Source organism: Meriones unguiculatus, chromosome 10 (genome assembly GCF_030254825.1).
Source record: "Meriones unguiculatus strain TT.TT164.6M chromosome 10, Bangor_MerUng_6.1, whole genome shotgun sequence".
Classification (NCBI taxonomy): domain Eukaryota; kingdom Metazoa; phylum Chordata; class Mammalia; order Rodentia; family Muridae; genus Meriones; species Meriones unguiculatus.
In genome coordinates, this window is record NC_083358.1 from 21,321,791 (window position 1) to 21,341,382 (window position 19,592).

Sequence of the window (19,592 nt, forward strand, 5' to 3'; positions counted from 1 at the left end):
TTGTGTGGCATGCCTGTAATTCTGCCACTCAGGCCAGCCTAGGGGGAGAAGGGGCCCTTGGGGGTACTGTGGGGCAGGGAACAGACTTAAACCAGTTCTTGGGACAAGAAAAAAAGTGTTCAATCTGTGTTAGCCACTGTTGCCTGTAGTTGGAAAAAAATGTTCTAGTGGCAAAAACAGGAGTATATTACACTGACCCCAAAGGGCAAACAACGATTTGCATCTTCTTATTTGAGATTTTTTTGTTTCTTTGTTTTTACAGATAAAGCAATTGAGTAGGATTTATGTCATAGCACAGTATTGTAAGAAAATACAGAACAGGAGGGGTGAAAACCTGTGTCCCAGCTTTAATTTGCTCTGGCAGTTTCTGTGTGATCTCTGAAAATTCCCTTGATTCTCTGAGCCTCTATTTCCGAACATGGAGAATTAAGATTACTTCTGAGTATTAAGAAGCATAAGGTTAGCTAAGCTGGCTTTGGGGACACATAAAACTGGATCTTGTAGCTGGAGATGACTTGGCAGTTAACAGCACATGCTGCTCTTTCAGAGGACCTGCTTTTGACCCTCAGTACCCAAGTCCGAAGGTTTACACCCAATTGTAACTGCAGCTTTAGGGTTTCCAACGCCCTCTTCTGGCCTCGTGGGCACTGCACTGACATGGCATATACTCATAAATAAAAATACACATAAATAAAATACACATAAATAAAAATAAAAATAAATTTTAAAATAACTCAAAACTGGGTCTCAATTCTGATCTGGCCACTTAACTTTCCCCAAATTCTTGAGTAAATTATTTAGCCCCTCTGAGCAAACCAGGGACAAACCAAACTACTCATTTGTCTGCTACAAAAATTCAGAGGACATGGTGCCTGGGAAACCCCTGCAGAGGGCCCGGCACATTCTAGTTCTCTATTGCTGTTATTAACATCATCAATCCTTACTCTGAATTAAACTGTGGGGAAATTATAAACTCCCAGGGGCTGCGTGTTATTATTGAGGCCAAGAGTTTGAGCTCTTAAATACAGAAATCTGTGGCAGGGCAATGTGAAACAACAAACAACGAAGGGGATTTGGGGAAGGGTATAAATAGGCTTTGAGGCTCCAAGTCGGATGATCGGTTTCTCAAAGTAGCCGGACCAGCAGACTCACCTAAAGAGTTTTTAAAGATACAGATTCTGGTATGCTGGTCTTCTTCGGAACAAAGAAGGTCAGTGAGCAAAGGAACACAGGAATAAAGTACAAGTAGCTTGGCCAGGCGATTTCTTTTTGTAAAAAGGATGTGTCACCATCCAAACGCTTTGGGGTGGGAAGGTCACTTGGTTTTTATTCTAACTGGACTGTGACTGGTCCCCCCTCCCAACCCCTGGCCCCTTGCCTGGGATTTGACCTCACAATCTTTCCTGATTGGCTAGTTTTAAAAGAATCAGTGCAGGGCTGGAGAGTTGGCTCTGTGACTAAGAGCACTGGCTGTTCCAGAGGACCCGGGATAATTCCCCAGCATCCACACAGCCATCTGTAACTCCAGCAGCAGGGGATTCGACACCCTCACAGAGACATACATGTAGACAAAACACCAATGCGCATTAAAAAAAAAAAAAAAAAGGATCTGCAAAAGAAATGAAGGAAAACAGGGAAGGGGCCGGTCACTCTAGGCCATTAAGTTCTGAGGATTCAGAGACATCTTTGTGTAAACAAAAGTATTACCAGGTGAGGAAGATTAAAAGTTTTACATAAAAAATTTCAAGTTGGGAGACTAAAGTGAGAAAGATTTATGGACTACAGGCCCTTGGTGTGACAGAAATGAAACAAAAAACAGACAGGCAACCCCAACATATCACAGTCTGAAATGGAGCCTTGGAATCCATTTTCTTTTATTGTAGATGTATTTATTTTATGTATATTAGTGTTTTGCCGTATGCATGTTTGGGCACCACTCATATGACCTCAGATGGCAGAAGAAGACATGAGCTGCCCTAGAACTGGAGTTATGGGTGGTTGCGAGATACCATGTGGGGCTGCGGCCTCTGCCAAGGCGCAAGCGCGCTCACTGCTGAGCCACCCCTCCAGCCCCATCGCTTCCTCCGAGTCATCACCATGGTGCCGTCATGTGTACAGGTGCTTGCGGGCAGGTGTTAGCATTCCCTTTGGCTCTCGACCCAGGTGTGGACCTGCTGGGGCAGCTGGTCTCTTGATGTTGACCATTTAGGGAGCTCCTGGGCTGCTTTCCAAAGCTGTAGGGGCCATTGAATGTCCCAGTCTGGGGATGAGGGTTCTGTTCAGAACAGTTTTGTAAACTCTACAACAATAATGTCCTCACAGGAGCTGGAGAGATGGCTCAGCGGTTAAGAGCACTGGCTGCTCTTCCAAGATCCTGAGTTCAATTTCCAGCAACCACATGGTGGCTCACAACCATCTATAGTGAGATCTGGTGCCCTCTTCTGGTGTGTAGGCATACATGCAGTACAGAGTACTATATAAATAACAACTCTTTAAAAATATCCTCAGATATGTCTTTACTCCTTTCTGACAGGACAATGAGGACAGAGAGGGGACATCAGCCAACACAGCAGGACTAGGGAGGCAATGGAGCAAGGGGCGGGAGAAGGAACCTGCTGGCCAAAGCCTTGTCACGTAGCACATGAAGATGGAAGCTTCTAGTTTCAGCAGCAGAGTCATTAGAACCATTTCTGTTTTTCTTTTACATGGGGACAGCCAGAGCCAAGTTCTTACTAATTAATGATGGTCAAAGTGGTCTGAAGAGTGGGAGTGCTGTGGAAACCGCAGCCATGAATTATTCAGGGTCAGGTCTTCTCAGCTGGAGGGGAGGAAGTTGCCCAGGAAGGCAGAACAGCTACCTCTCACTTATCTTCCCCGAGCACACCCGAACCAGCCTGAGCCCAATGCTCTCAGGCCAGACATGAGCTTTCATTTCTGTTTTAAACTCAAGTTTGTTTGTTTGTTGAGACAGGGTCTCACTGTGTAGCTCTGACTGTTCTGGAACTTGTTGTGTAGGCTTACCTGGTTGAACTCATAGAGATCCACCTCCATCTGCCTCCTGAGTGCTGGAACTGAAGATGCAAACCACCATGCCCAGCAATTTGTTTATGTTTGGTGCTCTTTCTCTCTGTGTGTGTGTGTCATTGTTTGTATGTGGTCAGAGGACAATTTGTAGGACTTAGGTCTCTCCTTCTATTATGTGGGTCCAAGGGACTAAACTCAGGTCTCTGGCTTGGCATCCAGTATCTTTATGCACGGAGCCAGGGGTCACATGAATTCATATTTGTTTGTTTGTTTCTTTCTTTCCTTTTTAAACTTTTTATTGATTCTCTATGAGTTTCACCTCATGAATCCAGTCCCGTTCATCTCCCTGGCCCTTCATATCTGCCCTTTGCCCTTGCAACTTCCCCTGCCAGAAAAATTCATTTCTCTGTGTTATAGTAAGCATCTGTTGGGGAGAAGCTGATGGCCTGGATCCTGTTACTATCCAACCTGGAGGCAGGACATAGCCATGCTGCCTTCAGGGGCGGATGAGAACCACGGGGAGGTAGGCTGGAGCTCAGCAGGTAAAGTGCATGACTGGCACACAGAAGCTCTGGGTTTGATGCCCAGCACTTCGTCAACTTGGCATGGAGGTTGTCTTAGTTAGCGTTTTCATGGCTGTGAAGAGACGCTATGACCACAGCAGCTCCTATAAAGGAAAACACTTAACTGGAGCTGGCCTACAGTTTCAGAGGTTTAGTCCATTATCATCATGGCAGGGAGCATGGCAGCATGCAGGCAGACACGGTGCCAGAGAAATGAGAGTTCTACACCCAGATCAGCAGGCAGCAGAAAGAGATAGTGAGCCACAGGCCTGGCTTGAGCTTCTGAGACCTCACAGGTCACCCCAATGACATACTTCCTTCAACAAAGTCACAACTACCTCCAACAAGGCCACATCTCCTAATAGTGCCACTTTGTATGAACCTTGGGGAGGGGGGCATTTAAACTACCACAGTGGTGTGCATCTGTAATTCCAGCACTTGGGAGGTGAAGGCAGGCACATCAGTAGTTGACGGTCATCCTTGGAGTACACAATGAGTTTGAAGCCAGCCTGGGGTACATGAGATCCTATCTCAAATAAAAAGAGTCAACAGTTAACACCAACACATAGCCTTTCTGGGGTTAACAAACCTTTTCTACAGAGTGAGCATTTTAGACTTTGCAGGCCATTGGCCTCCATCAAACCTTTCAACGCTGCCACTGCAACGCAGAAGCACCCACGGGTAACATCCAGACGAATAAAGGCAGCCCTGTGTACCCTGAATTGGGGCCCTGTGCCATTTTCGTGTGCTACAATACATTATTATTCTTTCGATTATCTTTAATAGCAGAAACCATTTTCAGCTCCTGGAATGTATTAAAAACAGGTGTTGCCTCAAAATGTTAAACATAATTACTATTTGAGCTAGCAGTTCCAGTCCCGAGTACCTACCTGAAAGAAATGATGTCTGTCTACATAGAAATGTCTGCGTGAAAGGGTATAGGAGCCAGCTAGAAAGCTGAAGACTTGTGTCCAATCTAAAGGCTGGGGGAGCTGTGGAGAGGGGGTTGGGAGGAGTGGGTAAAATGCTTGCCTTTGCACTCCTGAACTCACTGCGGCTGTGGTTACTGCCTGTAGACTTCTGAACTCACTGCAGCTGAGGTTCTTGAGGTTCTGTGCACAGGATGGAGTCAACAAGGTCAGTCCACATTCCAGAAGGCAGCACTGATGTACTCACTTTTTTTAAGGAGAGGACATGAAGATGGGAGGAGGACATGTTAAAGGTGGGTATGAGCAATATTTGTTGTGTATATGTACAAAATTGCATATCTAGAACACACAGCACACACAGCACAGTTCCAGGAGCATCCGTAAGGGGTGGGGAGGCATGCCAGCAGGCCGCTGGAGCAGGAAGCCGAGAGATCACATCCTCATCCACACACACAAAGCAGGGGGAGCCGATTGAATGTGGTGCCAGCTATAAACTCAAAGCCTGCCCTCGCTGACACACTTCCTCCAGCGGGGCTCCACTTCCTGAAGATTTCATAACCTCCTCCAACCAATGCCACCAACCAGGGACCAAAGTCTTAAGTATCTAAGGCCACGGGAAAAGACCCTTCCCTTTCAAACCCCCTGCTGAGCCATCCAGACAGCCCCTTGTCCTTATTATTTTCACCTGCAGAATGGTCATGGCAACAGCTGCTCGGGGAGTTGCGTGAGAATGGAAGGAAGACAATGCACTAAGAAGCGTGTGGGCATCTGTGTATAAGGGGTGCCAAGCTCAGCAGCCACCAGGGAAACGCAAACCGCGGAGATACAGTAAAACGCCAAAAGCTGGATAGCACCAAACGTTGATGAGGCTGAGGGGAAACGGAAATCCTCATGCCACAGGTGACCGTGGGCTAATGCCACAAACCCCAGCAATTCCCACCCTCAGGCGAATATTGCAGGAATCTTGCCACCAGTCAGAACAGTTGCTGGAGGCTGTCCCTTGTGGGACTTGAGGGTGAGAGAGCCACTGGATATCCCTCACGGCAGAATTGCCCTCACGGCAGAATTGCTTTGTAAGTTATAGTGAAGTTTCGTGGGATAGTTACATGGCTGTTCAAAACAATGTGGTAAGGTACAGCAGGGGCCAGGAAACTAATGCCAGTGGGTGGCATTAACCCGTCTTCTGCTTTCATACAACTTGGCTAATGATCTGAGAATAATTTTTTTTCATTAAAAAATTTTCTGAGCCAGTTGTAATCCCAGCACTCAGGGAGGCAGAGGCAGGCAGATCTCTGATTTTTGAGGCCAGCCTGGTCTACAAAGTGAGTACTGGACAACCAAGGCTACACAGAGAAACCTTGTCTCAAGAAAAAATATTTTTTTTGGGAGGGAAAGCCATTTTCTGGCACTTGAAAATTATATACAAATTATTTTAGCATCCACAAGATCTTGTCAGAATACAACTTTACTCCCCCCTTTTTGTTTTTACAATTACATGGTATATATTTTGTGCTCATATATGTATGTGGTATGTGTGTGCCACACACATGTGCAGGGGTCAGAAGACAACTTGTGGGAGTTGGTCCTCTCCTAACGTGTGGGTTCCAGAAATTGAATCCAAGCCATCAAGTTTGCTTTCACCTGCTGGGCAATCTCACTGGCCCACAACTTTAATCCTTTATGTACTTGTTGTCTGTGGCTGCTAGTTTTTGAAACAGGGTCTCAGGTATCTCAGGCCGGCCTTGAACTGTCTATGTTGCTGGGTGTGATCCTCCTGCCTCTACCTCCTGAGGGCTGGGATTATACAGGTATGTACCAATATGCCTGCTTTATGCAGTGCTGGGGACTGAGCTAAAAGGCAAGCACTCTACCTTCCGGGCCACAGCTCATGTGGTTGCTCATGTGCAGCGAGAGCAGAGCAGAGTTGAGACCACGCAGTCTGCAGAGCCTAAAGCATTTACTGTGCAGCTCTGAACAGTAGAATTTTGTTGGTTCTGAACTAACCAAACACGCATAGACTTAGATAGACCAACAAGCTATGCAACTGAATGAGAGAAGTAAATCTGGTGTTTGTTCTCATTTAGGCACCCCTTGGGGCTGGAGAGATGGCTCAGTGGACAAGAGCACTTGCTGCTGTTGCTGAGGGCCCAGGTTCAATTCCTGGCGTCTGTACTGAGCAACTACTAACAGCCTGTGACTGCCATGCCAGGCAGTCTGATGCCCTCCTCTGGCCTCTGTGGGCACCTGTACACACATGGCGCATAGGCTCAGGCACATATACACACATATAAAAGAGCAAAAGGAAGAAACGGAAGAGGGAAGGAAGTTATACCAAACTTAATGCTTGAAATAAACATTGGGTTTTGTTTTTATTGTTTTTATTGAGAAGTTTGGGATCAGCCAGAAGGCTCTGAGTTTGCAGCCCATCCCACAAGCCTTTGGCACTCAAGGACCTGTGTCTGCCAACACTAGAAAAGCAACTCTCTCTAATCCTGATTTCTATTTGAGTAGAGCAAAGGACCCCAGTCAGCTGACTGGTGAAGCAGGATGCCTACAGGTCAGGTAGCTTCAACAACAGAAATCTCCAGTTCTGGAGGCTAAGAGGTTCAAGATCGGTAAGGCAGGTTTTATTCTGAGGCCTCTTCTTCCAGCCTGTGGGTGGCCAGTGTCTCTGTGTGCTCCCTGGCCTTTGCTTGGTATGTGCAAAGTCAGTGAGCTCTGGCATCCTCTCTCCTCTTCCTTCTCCTCTTGTATGTGCTTGCGTGTGTGTGTGTGTGTGTGTGTGTGTGTGTGTGTGTGTGTGTGCGCGCGCGCGCGCATATATGAAGGCCAGAGATTAAAGTCATGTGTCCTTAATCACTTTCCGCCTTATTATTTTTTTTTTGAGACAAGGTCTCTTGCTGACCCTGTGGCTCATCAGTTCAGCTAAGCTGGTGGGTCAGCAAGTCCTAAGAGTTCCCCCATCCTGGCGGTGATGGCATTATAGGTGCACACTGCTGTGCCTGGCTTTCATGTGGGTGCTGCTGAACCTCAGCTCCTCAAGCTCACACAGCAAACACTTCAGCAACTGAGCTGTCTTCTTGGCCCCTGGCTGCCTCTTCTTCTAAAGGTACAAATTCATGGCCAGATACGGCAGCACATACCATATAATAATATGTGTAACAATTCCAGTACCTGGGGACAGAGATAGGAGAACCAGAAGTCTTAGGCCAGACTGGTAACTGGGGCCTTAAAGCGAATGAACAAAAGGGCACAAATCCCATCACCTTCCCACTCTCACGACCTCATCTGAATCAGCACCTCCCAAAGGCTCTGTTTCCAAAGTCACTGAACCTATTCCATCCTTTCGCAGCGATGCAAACATTCACCACAGAAAGAACTCAAAGATACGGCTAAGGAGAGCCACCAGGGGACATTTGTAAACTGGCTACTACCAGAAGAAAGTGGATTTGATCTATGAAAATAGGACAGATTCAGGGACAACCTCCATCTAGGGCAAGAGTTAAGTACTGCAAACACGACTAAAGGCTGTCAGAAATGTGTTGAGCTTTTGTTAAGTCTTCATTGTAAACACCCCTTTAATGCTTTCTGGACATGACTAAGCTGTTAGGAATTGGCTGTTTGACAGGCCCTTCCCTCCTCCCAGGAAGCCTTGGTCAGGGCACTGTTACCCCAGCAGCCTCTTTGTTGGTCCCAGCCTGGACTGCCCTCATGGCAGCCTGGTTACTTTGGGATTTCATTGATACTCCGAGGACGCTTTAGCAGTGGCCAAGGTCAGCTGAACATGTGTGCTCCAGTCATGACTGCTCTGGACAGCACTGGTTTACAAAGCAGCACTCTACAAGAGAGCAACTCCTGGGTGGGGCAGGGGGTGGGCAGGCATAGTTCTGTAATCCCAGGGGAGATGCACGCAGGAGGGTCAAGAGTTCAAGGTTAGCCTCCCCTACATAATGATTTTTAGGACATCCTGGGCTACATAAGGTCTATCCACAGAAAAATCATTCAATCAGTACTAAGGTAAGCCTTGGTGAACTTGAAACAACCCTGCTTACTCTTTGGCTGTCTCATTAGGATCACAGGGAAGAACTCCCATCCCAACCCACACCTCCATTTTCCCATTTCCCACTTTCATGCTGGCCCAGCAGAAAGACACTACTGCAAACCATCCTTCATTTGCACGAAAGGCTAGGCTGTGACTGGCACAAATACAGTTCTTCACTTGCATGAAGGGCTGCACCATGGCTGGTACAGACATCCTTGCCACCTGCCTACCACTTATAGAGCAAAGCTTTTCAGCTCACCTCTCAAGTCAGCTGGGAGAACCTCCTCTCTGCAGTTATAACATTAAGACTCAATAAATGGTTTCTCCCGATTGGCTTTTCCTTCCTTCCTTCCTTCCTTCCTTCCTTCCTTCCTTCCTTCCTTCCTTCCTTCCTTCCTTCCTTCCTTCCTTCCTGGCTAGTCCAGAAAATGTGTAGACTAGGCTGCTGGCCTTGAACTCATGATATTCCCTTGCCTCTCTGCCTGAGTGGTAGGATTAAACTTCTTTGCCTTTTTTTTTTTTTTTTTTTTAATTTCTATTGCATGTACAGTGGGCTGAGCCGGTAACATGAGGAGGAGAGAGCAGAACAGCTGTAGAAACAACAGTACCCAGAGAGCATCCAGAGTTCACAGGAGAAGAGCAGAGACAACCGAGATGATAAAGGACCCTGGAAATACAGAAAAGGTTATCAAAGGCCAAAGAAGAGGGACTGTAGACTTTGGTCACTGGAAGAGTCCCTAGAAGCTGCTAAGCCTTAATAGTTGAGGGTCTTCACTCCCATGGCAGGATAGAAGATGTGGAGCTGAGGTTTGGGAGCTCCAGCTCCTGCTGCTTGGTGCAAGTCTGAGATTACAATGGCTGCTCCTGAGAGCTGGGGTACTGGAAAAGCCCAGAGAAATAAGCCTCTGACCTGAGTTCACACATTCTCTGGACCGTAAGCCTCAGGACATAATGCTATAAGGTTCTGAGTCTGTCGGCCCAGCTCACAGGCCACTGGCACTCAAGAGCCCAGGCCTACCAAGATGGCCTAAGGCATAAAAGTGCTTGTCCCCAAGCCCAGCCACCTGAGTGCATTCTCTGGGATCCACACAGCAAGGAGACAGCACACTCTCACCAGTTGCCCTCTGGCCGCCATACCTCCATGGCAAGTATGTGTATTCATATTAAATAAATGTAAAAAAATAATGTAAAATCATATTAACATGAAGCAACACCACCCATTTTACACAGTCATACGAAAACTCAGAGCTATTGACGAACACCTCAAGAGGTGGATAGAGGGGGAGAGAGAGAGGGCTACAAAGAAATGCCTAAGACAGACACAGTGGTGCACAGGTAATCCGGGAGGCTGAGGCAAGAGCCTCACTTTTAGGCTGCCTTGGGCAATCATAGTGAGGCCAGAGACAGTGAACTGTGAACTGAATAATTGAGTCTGGTCTCCAGCTGGGCTCTCTCTGCCGGCCACACCCTGGATAAATAACGGTGGCCAGTCTCAGGAGAGCTGAGGTTCCTGGCTAAGGTTTTTTACCCCGTGAGAAGAGGTGTGGGGACCAGCAGAACCAGCCTGGGAAGCAATCAGTCAGTTATTAGCAAAAAGTGGCACTGACAATTTGCTCAGCCCTCTGCCAGCCGGAAGAAGGTCGAGACAAAGGACTGTCAGAACTCAAATCCCTGGATGCCCCAGGGGTGCTGCCGGTTGGTAGGAGAATCGAAACTGTGTTTCTTTTAAACAGTACCTGATGACTGTAGGCCCTGTCATCTGGTTTTAAATCTCCTTTGATCCTCATAAGCTCAGAGAAGTGAGCTGAGCAGTTTGTGTGTCACTCTTTGACCTCTGTGAAGACCTATACTCAGGTAGTAAATACTTAGTACCCTCTGTGTGCCGGGACAGCATCCAACAAAGCATGCGGAGCTCACCCTCATGAGGGACGGGAGTGGCGGGAACAGACATTAGTAAGCGGTTTGACAAACTTAAAGTCACTGTGTTTGTCAGTGGTGGTCAGGGAAGACTAGAGCCTGCCTTTGAGGAGAGAACCGAGGATGCGATGAAGACAGTGCTGTGAAGAACAGTTTGGGGGAGGAAACAGCAAGTGATGAAATTGCATTGGGGTGGAGCTGGGCACGGTGGCTTTTGTGTATAATCTCAGTGTTTGAGAGGTTGAAGCAAGAGGATTGTTTGGAGTTCGAGGGCAGCCAGGGTTACACAGGGAGACTGTTTAAAAAAAAAAGTGCTGAGGTAGGAATGTTTGGCCTGTTTAAAATTAGGAAGGGAAGCTGGCCCAGCTCTTCTGGGTCTTCAGACATTTTCAAAAGGATTTTTGGGACTAGTGAAATGGCTCAGCAGGTAAAGAAAGCGCCTGCCCCAAAGCCAGACAACAAGAACGTACCCCCAGAACACACATGATGGAAGGAGAGAGCTGACTCCTGAAAATTGTCCTCTGATGTCCACGTGTGCCCTTCCCCCCAAAAGTTACTATCATAAAAACTTTCAAGGACTTTGGAATTTATTCTAAGTATCAGACAGAACTGACTCTGCCATTATCAGCTAGATGACTTCAGGCAAGTTGTTTAACTCCTCCGCATCTCAGTTTATCGACCTGTAAAGTTGGGGTCCACGTTAATTAATTCATTGTGACAGATAGCTACTGAAATGATTCCTAATATCTGTGTGTATTCGCCCTGTTTGTGCGGGACAGACGTAGTGGCTCACTTCTAATTAATGCAACAAAGGCTAGCTTGCTCATTTTCTACTGGTGCTATAACAAACAGCCACAAGCATGACAGCTTAATACAGGCTTGGGGTGGGGGGTTCACACATCTAAGTGGATCTTCCTGAGCTACAATCAAGGATCAGCAGGATTCTTTCCTTCCTTCCGTCCTTCCTTCCTTCTCCTTTCCTTCTCTCCCTTTCCAACCCAGGGCCTTCTACATTCTGGGCATACACTCTACCCCTGACTTATAGTTCCAGATGTGTAGTTTTGTTCCTTTTGGACGCTCCAGGGAAGAATATGCTTCCTTGGTGTGTCCAGCTAATGTATAGGCTGCTTGCAAGCCTTAGTCAAGGTCCCTTCCTCCATCTCCCCAGCACTCATTCCAACTTCCTTTCCCATCAGTATATCTGTCACTCTGATTCTCCCGGGCTCCTCTCCCCCTTTAGAAGGATCCTCATGGTGAAACCAGACTCACTTGTTCAGTCTAGGATGCTCTCCCCATCTCAAAACCCTTCACTTAGCAACCCCCTCCTCTTGCCACGGAAGCCCCGCCCCTTGCCACGGAGGCTCACTTTACAAGTCCTGTGGCAATTATGTCAGGCACTCTTCGCTTCTTCCATGGGAACGATGTGTGAAACTCTGTTAGCAACAGATAGGAACATCGATTTTTGTAACCAGGCAATCAAAAGACAGCAGCTTTTCTCTTGGGTGCTCTGTCTCTGTCTCACCATTTTGGAGGAAGCCAGCTGCCATGGCAAGAGGCAGCTGTGTGGAGGGAGCCCTTTGGCTAAGAACAGAAGCTTCCCACCAACAGCCAGTCACACATTGTCTGCCAACAATCACGAGTGAACTCCGCAGTAGCTTCTACAGCCCAACTCTGTGGCCAACAGCTGGATCTGCCTCAGGAATGAACTGGAGAGTGACCTGGCAGCTATGCAGCCTTCAGACTGCACACCTCAGAAATAGTGTGAGAGGAAACATCTGTAGCTGATGTTGCTAAGCATCACGTGTAATGTAGCCATAGATCATTACATTCATTCAGCATATACACACATACATACATATATACATATATATATACTATATATAGTAATATATAGTAATATATATATATATATATATTATGCCATGTGCATTCTTCTTGATACACTGGAATTGTAGCAGTGAATGAAGCTGAGAAAAATCTGTTCTTACAGAGTTTAGGCTATTAGAGGAGACAGATGGAAACCATATAAATGGATTATATATGACAAGTATTTTTTTGTGTGGTTTTGCTTTCTGTTTTGAGACAGGGACTCACTATGTCACTTTGGCTATCCTTGAACTCATAAAGATTCACTTGTCTCTGCCTCCTAAGTGCTAAAATTAAAGGTGAGCGTCACCATGCTGGTAAAGATGACAATTTTTTAGGGGGGAGAAATTAGAGAGTGGTGATTGAGGAAACATAGCAGATGAGGGCTTTGCTAAAAAACAACAACAACAAAAAGAAAAGCTGGTATTTGAACAAAGTCTTGAAGATGAAGGAGGAAACCATTTATTTTGGGGGAAGAATATTCTAGGTATAGAAAATACCAAGCGCTAAGGACCTGTGTTAGGAAGAAATGTGTCTCCCTCTTTTCCCTTCCTTCCTTCCCTTCCTTCCTTCCCTCCCTCCCTCCCTCCCTCCCTCCTTCCCTCCCTTCCTTCCTTTCTTTCCAGCAAAGTCTGTCTGTCTTTGCTTTGCTTTCTTTTTTTCTTCTCAGGGACTGCAGCAGTCTTTTTTGCTGGGTGCTGGTTCTCTTTCTCTCTGGAGTAGGGCGGAAGGACAGGAGCTGCTGAGGGCAACTCATCTCAGGACGTAGGTGAAATTCCAGCATCATTTATAGGAGGGAAAGAAGATAAGAAAAAACAAAACAAAACAAAACAAAACAAAACAGAAAAAACCAAAAAAAAAAAAAAAAAACAAAACAAAAAAAAAAAAAACAACGAAATAAAACAAAATCCCGGAGGATGTTGGGCATGCTGGGTTCTTGCAATTCAGCTCTCCTGGCAGCCCCAGAGCCCTCAGCAGTGCGCCAGCGCCCCCTGGTGGTCACCAGGAACGCTCAGTTCGCTGCAGCCGGGAGTGGTGGGGAGCTGCAGGCCAGCACCGGATTAATTACTTGTTTACTTAGGTTAATGTTTGTTTAGTTTTGTTTGAGCCCAGCTGTCATGTAGCCCAGGCTGGTCTCAAGCTCACTTTGTAGTTAAGGATGACTAAGTCTCCTGCCTCAAACTCCGAGGCCATCATGCTTGTCCCTAGCCCTGGCACTTTAAAGAGCACTTTTATGTTGGAGGCCCAGGGGTAAGTACTTTACAGGTTTCCTCATTTAATCTTCTTAATCAGCCCTGCTAGGTGGGGCTGTGGCGGCTCCCACCTTACAGGGTGAGTGTGGGTTAGTGTCTCATAACTCCACGCCCACCTGTTTCTGAAATGACAAGAAGCATCTATAAGCGCTGACTATAGCCACGTATCATGCAACTGTTAGCCTCATGTGGGCTGTTAATATTCCCATTTAACAGTGGAGAAAATGGATGTAAAGAGAACTAAGGAATTTGCCTCGGATCGAGAGCCAAGAGTCCTGAGCAAGAACTGGGCACACTGGGAGGGCTGGATCGCAGCCCAGCAGCTGAGAGGATTGCCTGCTCTTTCAGTAGATGGAGAGTTCATTACCAGCACCTGCATGGTGGCTCACATCTATCCGCAATTCTAGAAGAGGGTGATCTGATGCCTCTTCTAGCCTGTGCAGGCACCACGGGCACGCATGTAGCACAGACGTATGCGCAGACCGAGCAGCCAGTCAGGTAAGTGCTAAAAAACTGAAGGCAATAAAAGAGAATGTGGAAAGTGCTGAGCAGTCTTGAGCTTGTCCACTGTTTGTAAATGCTAAGTGCATGCCTAGGAGGTGCTGGACCCTGAGTATGCAGCTCAGGGCGAGTCCTGGAGCAGAAAGAAGGAGAAACAAAAACACGATGCTGTTAACATGAAAACACACACACACACACACACACAACCACACAACCAACCAACCAACAAACCAAACAAAAACAAAACCCAGGAGAGCCTCATGTATTTAGAAAATTAATTCCTGAAAATAAAAACTGTAAGGATCATAGAATGATTCAAAATCAGCCTCAAATAGAAGCAAATGTGAGCAGCTGACTCCTTCCAGGGAAAAGAGGAGACAGCTTAAGTGAGCACAAACAACTTCCTTGAAACTCTGCAGCTATCTCACACTATTAAGTCCCAATTTAAGGGTTGGCTGAATAGACCACTTTCAAGGAACTCAAGGGCAGCACCATTTCCCAGAGATATTCAGAAGGAGCAGCTTTGGGGAAGTGTGCTGAAATCCCTATGTGGTTTAAGGGGATGCCCACCAACAGGCATCCACAGCCTGCTCTTCTTGCTCCCAGCTTCTGCCTGGCTGTGCAGCACATTCCCAGGCGTGGCCAGGCTCTTCCCTCCCTCTCACACAGGTCTTTAGGAAGTCCCAGGCCTGAGCCCTGCAGCTCACTGTCAGAGACGCACTCTGCCCTTATGTGAGAGAAACCACCGTGGGAAGCTGCTACCCAGGAGGCCCTGTGTGGTGGGGTCTTCAAGGATGACCCCACTGTGCTGTGGCCAAGACTACTCCACACTGCTGGAGCGCCATCACCCACTTCCTCCCACAGCATATACTGACACCTGCAAGAGTCTGTAGTTAAGTCAGTTAAGTTGCCTGAGACAAGCAACTTCAAGGGAGAAAAGCTATCTCTGTCCACAGTTTCAGAGGTCTCAGCCCAGGGCTGCGTGTTCTGTTGCTCTGGGTCTGTGACAGCACAGTGCGTCATGACAGGTGCATGTCACAGAGGAGGGCTGACGGTGGCTAGGAAGAGCTAGGAAGGGCTTGGGGTCCTTTCAAGGGTGTACTCACAGCACTCTTTCCTTCTCTAAATCCCACCACCTAAAGGCTCCAGCCACAGTATAGCAATAGTCAGACAAGATACAAAAGAAAAAAAGCATGGAGAAATGAACACAAGGTTTTCGTTCTCTCAGTAATTATCCTTATTATTTGATCTCTAGCCTCCATGAAATATGGTTTGGATGTGTTTGAAGAAAGGATAGAGCTGGGTAAGAAAGGAAAAACTGGGCAAGATTAAACTAAAGGATAGACTAAAACAAAAACAATGCCCTGTGACAGTAGTTTTTTGTTTTCTGTTTATTTGTTTATTTGTTGTTTTTTTTTTTGTTTTTGGGACAGGGTTTCTCTGTGTAGCCCTGGCTGTCCTGAAACTAGCTTTGTAGACCAGGCTGGCCTCAAACTCAAGAGACAGGGATCTGCCTGCTTCTGCCTCCCAAGTGCTGGGATTAAAGCGTGCACTACTGGCTCAACAGTAGTTATTTTAAAAATAACAATTATTATTTTGTTTGATTTTGTATTTTGGGGCAGGGTCTCACTGTAGCCGAGGCTAATCTGGAAGTCATTTGTAGTCTAGGATGGCCTCTAGCTCAGTTATTCTCCTACCTCAGCCTCTGAAGTAGTGGGATTACAGGCCTGAACTCAGTGATATTTTTCATTGTTTTTAGACAACACACTGAGTAATGTTTTGAAGTGGGGTCTCATGTAGCCTAAGCAGGTTTTGAATATTCTGTGTAGCTAAGGTGGACCTTGGATGCCTTGTCGTTCTGTTTCTACCTCCCAAGTGTTGGGATTACAGGTGTGTCCCACAACTCTGTTTTATTCAAGTGTGTGAATGTTAGTCTGCATGTGTCTGTGCACCATTTGCATGAATGGTGTCCACAAGACCAGAAGAGGGTGTCAGATCCATTCCCTGGGACTGGAGTTACAGACGGCTGTGAGCCACCATATGGGTGCTAGTAATAAAATCTGGGTCCTCTGGGAGAGCAGCTCATACTTTTAATTGCTAAGCTATCTCTCCAGAACAACAAAGATAATCTTTTTTTTCTTTTGGTTTGGTTTTTCGAGATGGGTTTTCTCTGTGTAGCTTTGGCTGTCTTTGTAGACCAGGCTGGCCTTGAACTCACAGCAACCCTCCTGCCTCTGCCTCCCTGAGTGCTGGGATTAATGGTGTGCACCACCATACCTGGCTACCTGGGAACTTTTTAAAAGATTGTATGTGCATGACCTCATGTGCCCATGAAGGCCAGAAGTGTGAGTGAGTGTGTGTGTGTGTGTGTGTGTGTGTGTGTGTGTGTAAACATGCTCATGGAGGCCAGAAGAAAGTCAGATTGTTGTGGTTATACACTAGCCGAGATGAGTGCTGGGAACCAAACAGGTTTTCTGTAAGATCGGTGAGTGCTGTGTTCTTAACCACTGAACCATTTCTCCAGCCCCTCTGCGAACTTTTAAAAAACTGCAAAAGCTCACCAGGCATGGTGGCTTATGCTTCTAACCAAAGAAGATGACTTAGGTCCCATGTGGTGGAGGCAGAAAAAAAAGTAGTTCAAGGCCACCCTAAATTACATAATGAGTTTGAGACTAGCCTGAATTACTGAAGATCTTGTCTCAAAGGAAAAAAAAAAAAAAAGGTGGCTGGAGGTGGGGAAGATGTATTAATTGGTAATGTGCTTGCCATGCATGCGTGAGGGCTGAGTCTGGATATCCAAAACAGAGCTTAAAAGCTGAGCATGGTGGGGCACACCTGTAATTCCAGTGCTGAGCGGCTGATGAGGAGGTTCCTGGGGCTAAGGTGGTTGAGCTGAATAAGTGAGTCCAATGTTCAGTGAGACTCAAAAACAAGGCAGAGTGTCTCAAAAAACAAGAGTGCTAGAGAGATGAGTCAGTGGGTAATGGTGCCTGCGGCCAAGCCTGGACATCCCTGGGATCCACATGGGGGTTAGCAGAGAGCTGACTCCACGAGGTGTCCTCTGACTTCAACACATTCATGTGAGCATCCAACATATCCAAAGACCTTCTTACCACTTCATCTCTTCTTACTTGCCATTGTGTTCCTTTGTATCCTAAAGACAGAGTTATATGCAGCTCCTCAAATACAACATGGCTCTGGAGAGCTTATTAAGACTACACTTTTACAAATAAAGCTATGTAGCTGATTGGCAGCTCAGCCATGTGGATTCCCAAGTAAGGGGAGCAGGGGATTCCTCTGTCATGAGCTTGGTTGCCTGCCTTTTGATCACTTGCCTCTGGAGATGCTGCCTTAACGGGCCACAGAGGAAGAGGATCCAGGCAGTCCTGATGAGACTTGACAAGCTATGGGCAGATGGCAGAGGACTAAAGGAAGGGGATGGGGAGAGTTGAGGGAAGGACCTTCAGTTGGGATATATAACGAATAAATTGTGAATAAAATTAAAAAAGACTACACTTTTAGATGCTACGAGATGTGCTTTTGAGATACACATTCCTGGGGTTAAAGGATGAACTTGCCACGGACAGCCCAACTATAAACAGGTCATCTGCCTCTCCAACAAGGGCATAATACATATAGCAGGCTTATTTAATATAAGCAACAGAATCATGGACAAAAAAAGCTTAAGCAAAAAGCAGGGATTGTTGGATTAATACTAGGGAGCTCACTGAATCCTAGAGATAATCAGAAATTAAGCCAGGTTCAAACTTAGGGAAGAGAGTAAGACCATCTAGGCCCCAGCTTTATTCTCCTTTATATCAGACTCTGGTAAGAAATCAGCCCTTGTCAGTGGAGAAGTCAATGAAGTTTCTCTTCCAGCTATACCCCCCCCCAAAAAAAATAAATCTAAGAACTGACTGGAGAAGCTAGGTAACATGCCTGTCCCTAAAAATGTCACTGCACTCTGGTGACATCCTGACTTATGTCCCTATAGTTGGCCAGGAATTATTATGAGAGAAGAGGTGGGTGGTTTGAATGAGAATGGCCGCATAGGCTCATATAGTTGAATGTTTGGTTCTCAGTTGGTAGACCGTTTAGGAAGGATTGGGAGGTGTGGCCTTGTTGGAGGAGGTGTGTTGCTGGCTGTTGGGCTTTGAAGTCTCCAGAGCCCAGATCAGGCCCAGTCTTCCCGCCTTCCCTGCCTCCATCTTGCAGACGAGAAGATAAGTTCTGAGCTAGTCCAGCACTGTGGCTGCCTGCCTGCTGCCATGCTTCCCAGTGACCATGGGCTAACCCCTGAAACTGTTAGAAAGCCCCCAATTAAATGCTTACTTCTCTAAGTTGCATCTGTCATGGTATCTCTTCATAGCAATAGAGTAGTAACAAAGGCAGTGGGCAAAGAGCTTTCTTAGCACTCTATTCAGTGGTGAGATTAAGTAAAACAGCAGAAGGAAAGACCTAGAAAGGTCTTTCATTCAGTAAACACAAATACATGGTTTAATACCTTACTAGGCTGTGAACAAAGAACAGGAAGTTAACCCCTCTTTTTTGATGTGCTATCCTTTTAGCTAATTTTAGTTAAGTTCTGAAAACGGAAAAAGACTGACTCCCAGAAGGCTATTTATTGAAAAAAAAATACAATAATATTAACAAGTAGGAGTTCCATCTAGCCCTGTGACGGTGGGTATTCATAAGCGAAGAGTGTGGCTGCTGGTGTCAGGAAAGCCCTCTATTCAATTAGCCACACATGTACCTGGACTTCCTTCCTGTCAATAAAGATGTGCTGAAATTCAGTCACGGCTGGATAAAGGCCAGATTCCTTCCACATATTAACCAGTGTTGTTCTGGTCTTTTGAAACTGTTTTTTTATAAACTTCAATAACACTAGGCAACACTCAATTAGTTATAATTCATGTTGTTTCATCTAAATAGTCCCATATAAGGATCCCCCCCAAATCAGCAGAAAGTTTCTAGAACAAGTCCTAACTGTCAAATAAGTGAGCATCTAAACAGAATAACCCCTTGTCAAACTCTGTCAGAGAGCACCAGCATGGTCTTGACATTATATGCTATACATGGAGCTATACACAAGGTTTCTTTGAAGGGTTATCATCTTGGAAGTTCCTATGGGAACTATGGGATGTCTTATTCCTCTTGATTTATGGGTAATAAGACTTATTGGGAAACACACCACATTTCAGCCACTTATTCAGTGATAAATGAATATTTATCCCTGTTTAAAAAAAAAGTATGACGAATTCTTGAGAGCTACCTCATCTCACTCAGGATAAGAAAGGTTAGTGGATCTTGTCATCCAGTATTCAAAAAAGCTTATAGGAAAGTTTCACAAATTAGTCCATTTGTAACAACATTCCTCCCTGAAACTCATCGTTAAGGCTTGGAGGACTTGGGTATAATGTGGGAAAGGGATCAATGTTCACAGTTATTCCAACCTCACGTGTACTCTTATGGTTAAATGAACTGAAAAAGGTTCTGG